The 6,337-nt window shown below is 44.7% G+C and overlaps 1 long non-coding RNA gene across 1 annotated transcript; it reads left to right on the forward strand.

Annotated features, from left to right (window-relative positions):
* The first annotated feature begins 266 nt into the window (after positions 1-266).
* On the forward strand, positions 267-4,706 carry LOC143527372 (uncharacterized). Its single transcript, XR_013134098.1, has 3 exons — positions 267-435; positions 733-797; positions 4,484-4,706. It is a non-coding gene; the product is annotated as an uncharacterized LOC143527372 (long non-coding RNA).
* Positions 4,707-6,337: the final 1,631 nt, after the last annotated feature.

Consider the following 6,337-nt stretch of genomic DNA (forward strand, 5'->3'; position numbering starts at 1 on the left):
TGTGTATCACTATGGGAATAAAACCATTCGTCTCTCTCTTCTGGGTAAGATCATGTATCCTGATCTCCTGAACAGGTTTTTCTTTTAACACTTACATGCCCGGACCTGCTGGTGTCTTGTAATTCAGTTTAGGAGACACCTGGAGTCTTCAGTCACACTCTGAAGTTCTTATTAAACTAAGTTTGTCTGCGTGAACTTTTAACGCTGTCAATGCCCATTATTGCAGTTTCACTGCCTCTTTGATTTCAGACTCATCTCTCCCTGCTGTGGAGATCCCACACCCCACCTACACCTCCAACTGCACCTCCACCCCTCTTGTACCAGAGTGTGGTGTCTGCTGGACGCTGCTGATCACTGTGTGTCCTGTGTGTGTTCTCCTCTCCTCACTCCTCTCCTCCACCTGTGTCTACTGTCTCTGTCACAAGAGACATCCAGGTACTCAATCAGTGTCCATGTTTGTTTATATAGCATCATTGTTACTCTAAGATCTTAATTACCAACAGTTCAGTTTCTCTGGGTTTAATGATTTTCATTTAGTACCTTTGGCTTTTTTGATGGATGTGGTCAGTTTAACTAGTTACATGCATGTACTGCACATACGTATGTAGTATCAGAATATATTAATGCTGAGCAATACTGACGACATTATGGCTTTAGCAGTGATGTTTCCCAGAGTTCCAGGATGGCTCTGGAATGTGAATGGCTGAAATATTTTTCCTTCATTGACAACAGATGCAGAAACAGTTCAGAGAGGGATATGCAAAACACAGAGCCAGAAACACCGAAATACCGACGAGGTACACACACGCGCGCGCACACACACACACACACACACACACACACACACACACACACACACACACACACGCATGAATACATGTGGCCACGATTGATGAATCATGGTTAGTCCTGAATCATGGTTAGTCCTGAATCATGTTTAGTGCTGAATCATGTTTAGAGTTGAATCATGTTTAGAGCTGAATCATGTTTAGTGCTGAATCATGTTTAGAGTTGAATCATGTTTAGAGCTGAATCATGTTTAGTGATGAATCATGTTTAGTGATGAATCATGGTTAGTCCTGAATCATGTTTAGTGCTGAACAGTGTTGCGAATAACGCCGTTAAAAATAACGGTGTTAGGTAACAGCGTCATTTTGTCAGTAACGGGATAATATAATTAATTACTTTTCCTGTCGTTACAACGCCGTTGACGTAACTGGTCATTAAAAGCAGTGCGTTACTATATATTGATATACTAACAGTAATGCGAGCGGACCGCTGCCCAGACTAGTGAGGAGTAACAGATCTTGATAGGTCACAGTTCTCGGTGTAACACCTGTTTAACTTAACAAGTCAGTAAGCAATTGGCTAAGGCAGCATTATGATAGCCAATCAGAGCCAGTGTTTTTACACGCGTGCCGAAGCACGCCAGTGACACGACACAAACGGTGAAGAGGCAGAAATGGCGAGTCAGGAGCAAGCTGAAGAAAAATGAGCATTTTCAAGGTGGCGATATAAACATTATTTAGGAAAATACTTGAAGTTCCTAAATGTCTACCAGACTGGGTATTTGATTTATTTAATTAAAAATATAGGTTTTATTGTTAAGTTTACTCCTGTTGTAAACAAACCAGTTGTCTCAGGTTGAGAGAATTTAATTTAATTTGATAGATGTAATGTGACGGGCAGGGTGAGCGAAAATAAATGGAAGCGATCACGCCAAGTCTCAGGGAAATAGGATGGTTTAATATGTAAAGTGCGCAAACCAAAACCCGTGAACTGATCCGAATTAAGGATATAATAACCAGCAGTCAACTGGTACAAAGACAAGACATATATAGACGAACAAACGCCCCTTAGGTGAGACGGATCGCGGGCTCCGCCCACCTGAGGGACGAACACAACGCCACACCCACATGACAAGCTGCTGCTGTAGACGGGGGCGACCAGTAGGGGGCCGCGGTACCGTGACAGATCCCCCCTCCAAGCCGCACTCCCCTCCACCGGCTGTGCGGCCTACAGCAGCAGCACACAAAACAAAGGGGCAGGCAGGCAGGGACAAGGGACACACCCCCTGTAGTCCCGGAGCTGAAACACAAAACACACACAGGTTAGCTCACCTACCTGGGCGGGACCCTGGACCGACTGGGCCGTCAACAAGACAAAACCACGCCCCGGTCGGTCACAGGGCCCTCACGCCCTAACCGGCCTTAAGCCGCATAGCCCCACAGGTGCGAGGACGGCGGGCCACGGCTCCGTGTCCGTCCGGGGTGTATGTGTGCAGGTTACCTCCCTGGGGCGTGGCTAGGTCACCTCCAGGACCTACCTCCTCCCGGAGCTGGCCCCTGCCTTCTGCTAGGGGCCACCCCAGCCTCCTGGGGAGTCAGCCCCAGCCGGAGCCTGACTTTACGAGGTGGACTCCTCCACCAAACCCAGGAGCGCCAGAGACCGAGGCCCAGAGCACCCTTATCGCGGGCTGGGGAACAGCCCCCAAGGGCCTCCTGGTCACCCCGAGCAGGAGGGAGGATCTCCATCTTCAGCAGGAGCTCTTCGGACCAGAGCCCTATCGTCCCCAAACATCCGGGGGCCCCAGCCCTCTAGGGAGGGGCTCTTTCCGACCGGGCTCCGGTCACCCCACAACATAAGGGGGCTCCTGCCAGCTGGAGACCCCCACAAGGTCCAGGACTGCCACGATCCACCACCAGGGAGAATCACCTGCACATAAAACACAAAAAGCACACACACCCACACACACCAACACAAAACACAGACGCGCACTGCCCTGATCCCCCTTACAATGGGGGAGGGGTCTCCGTCTTAGCAGGGGAGTTCCACCTGCTCAGGAGAACCCCCCACGTTCCTGGTCAGGGCCTCCCTTAGGTGCGACGCCCTCCGTGCCACTCCCCGTGGCACGGGACCATCACTGGTCCACCCCCACACACACACTCAAGGGGGAGGAGCATGTGTGGAATTACACACAACAGTTCACAAGCACGCTAGGACAAAACACACAAAGACTAGACAAAAGCACGGTGCAAAACGGCAAACGGACAGGACTCACATGCGCGCTCTACACAAACAGTGGTGACGCGCCGCTCAAGTTCGCAGTCGCTCCCCACATAAAACACTAGACACACGGGGGAGCGAGGCGACCGTGACGAGCGGCGACAGCGTCACACACAACACATTCAACAATTAACACCAGCGAGCGACGCACAACGTTCCATACATCCGTTCACTCTCACACACACACATGCACACACATGTGACCACACAACACGAAGAGCCCGACCGGGGTCGATTGCCCTGGTCACCGCCGTGCTGCACACACACACAACGTTTCAGCACGGCGGGGCTCTTCAACAACAAACAAAACACCACGCAGACAAACACTTACCACGAGACATGACCACGAACGAAGGAAAAAGCAAAGGAGACTGGCGGCTTCCGAAGGTGGCTGGTTATTCTGTGACGGGCAGGGTGAGCGAAAATAAATGGAAGCGATCACGCCAAGTCTCAGGGAAATAGGATGGTTTAATATGTAAAGTGCGCAAACCAAAACCCGTGAACTGATCCGAATTAAGGATATAATAACCAGCAGTCAACTGGTACAAAGACAAGACATATATAGACGAACAAACGACCCTCAGGTGAGACGGATCGCGGGCTCCGCCCACCTGAGGGACGAACACAACGCCACACCCACATGACAAGCTGCTGCTGTAGACAGGGGCGACCAGTAGGGGGCCGCCGTACCGTGACATGTAAATGCACTTTATATAGTGTAACTGTTATAAGTGTATAGTGTAACTGTTTACTTTTGGTTTACTTTTGCTTTTTTTTTTTTTTTTTTTTTTACAAAGACTTGGGATTTTAAAGGATTTTACTCTGCACTGGTCTGTTGATGTGCAATAAATATCAAAAGTTAAACACCTTTCTGATCTACTCATTTTAACTGACTGTGAAAACAGCTTTTTCAAAAAATCCTTATTCATTGGCATATAACTTTTTTTTAAAACTGTAATGCAAATAGTTACTTTTCCTGGTAATGAGTTACTTTTATTATAGAGTAATTCAGTTACTAATTCAGTTACTTTTTTGAACAAGTAGTTAGTAACTATAACTAATTACTTTTTTTAAAGTAACGTTCCCAACAGTGGTGCTTAATCATGTTTGGTGCTGAATCATGTTTAGTGTTGAATCATGTTTGGTGCTGAATCACGTTTGGTGTTGAATCATGTTTGGTGCTGAATCATGTTTACTGCTGAATCATGTTTGGTGTTGAATCATGTTTGATGCTGAATCATGTTTAGTGCTGAATCATGCCAGCTCATGTTCGTGTTCGGCTTCAGTTTTAGTTTTGTATGATTTAGTTTTTGTTTGTATTTTATTTTCAGCAAATTATTTATTATAAACTCATATCTGTTATCATTTTAAACTTTAACAGTAGTTCTCTTAAATGTACTTGTGTTGGTGTCCACAGGCAGGAGATGAGGTTTGCTACAGCTCGATACACTTCTCAAAGGAAGGACAGAAACACCCCAAAAAGAAGAGAGTTCAGAACTCTGATTTCAGTACTTACGCTGAGGTCAGAACTGGAGAGTAGACTTCTGAAACTCCAGGAAGTTGAGCATGTTCATGCGTTTATGATTCATTTACTTAGTGTGAATTTCATGGCTTAATTTTGCTTCCAGCAGTGTTATATTAGATTGTTGAGATAATTGTCGTCGTTGAATATTAATTTTCTTCATTCTTTACTTTCACTTTAAGACCTTTTGTACTACTTTCTAAATGTCTTTCTAGTTAATGTGTGGAGAGAACTTGATCTGTTATTTAACCGTTTAAACTAATTTTAAATAATTTGCTGATGTTCAACAAGACATATTACATCTTTAATCACTTTAATTTACATCATTTTAATGAGCTTTTAAATGACCCAGCACAGGGTGGGAAGTGAGGATCAGTTGTGTTTGGGTTGTTTTGTTAACATGTTTGTTGTTGAGGAAAATAATACAGTTGTGCTTTTTGTCACTGTTGTCACTTATTCTGACACCTTAATAAAAGACTCCAACATTCACTCATGTTCATTCACTGTTTCTGATCACAGGTGTAGGGGTTTCACCTACTAATCCTTTAAAGTAGATATAATTTGTTTTACCTTAATTATTAATCAGTCTCATTAATTTTAGAATCAGTCTCATATTCTAATTATACCAGAACCACAAGTTTAGTTATCAACTAAAGGTAATGAATGGTTTGGTATCTGAAGGATTTAACAATGAATTCTTTGGAGGTTTTGGCAACAACCACTTTTGAATGACATCAACACAGACAATTTGGTGAAAATAAATGATACATTTATTTAAAACCAACTATTCTAAAACACAAAGAGCATCAACATGGATCAGTATATTTACAGTGAAGACTCAGCATCTAGTGTGTGTGTGCGTGTGTGTGTGTATGTATAAAAAAAAGGGGAGGAGTAAGTGTGCGCGCTTGTGCGCGTGTGAGGAGGCGGAGTTGTAATCTCAGTTCTCCTATGGAGAACAAAGCAACTAAAATGGCGCCGACTTTAAATAGTAGAGCAGCGCGACTATGTTAATGAGCTCAGCTGGTTTATTCCAACGTGGTCAGAACAAAGAGTAATGGCGCTGGCTTACTAACTAAAAATTAATGTAGTGTGTCTGAGAATGGGAACTACAAGTTGTCAAATATTCAGAAGATAAAACATGGAGATTGCATGCCAGGTGGAGAACTTGTGTGTACAAATCTTAACGAAGTTTATGAAAATAAAGTTAAACACAAACATTCAGAATGTATTAACAAAAAAACTTAGTTAACTCTGTAGTTCAAATAACTATGCCCTTTGATGAACTATGCCCAGCGGTAAGAGTCTCACGTGTTGAGGATTTGGGGTTTTGTCGTCCTCCCTGAATTCTCCTGGAATTAGGAGGGAATTGCCACAGCAGGCTCCTCGTTGATTAAATGACGTCGTCCAGGTGTGCTGGGGAATCGTCCAGGAATGAGAGTCTCGTTCACGGTTTAACGACAGGGAGTTGATCGCCTTTGTTTCAGTCCGTGTGGCCGCGTTAGCAAGCTTGATTGAAGTAGTTAGGTGAATCTGTTGTCGCGGTACCGTTGATCAGTTGCTGGTTAGATTACACCGTAACTCGGGCTCGTTAATTAAGTAATACGACTTTCAGCTGTTTGCTGTTAGTCGTATGAAAGTTCGCGTGCTCTCAGAGAAAACCGGAGAGAGAGAAGTGGCGGAGCCTCTCTTTAATAGGTCTAACCTCGGTGTCAGTCAAACCAGAGAGAGAGAGATGAATGGCTGTTC

This window comes from Brachyhypopomus gauderio, chromosome 1 (genome assembly GCF_052324685.1).
Source record: "Brachyhypopomus gauderio isolate BG-103 chromosome 1, BGAUD_0.2, whole genome shotgun sequence".
Taxonomy (NCBI): Eukaryota; Metazoa; Chordata; class Actinopteri; order Gymnotiformes; family Hypopomidae; genus Brachyhypopomus; species Brachyhypopomus gauderio.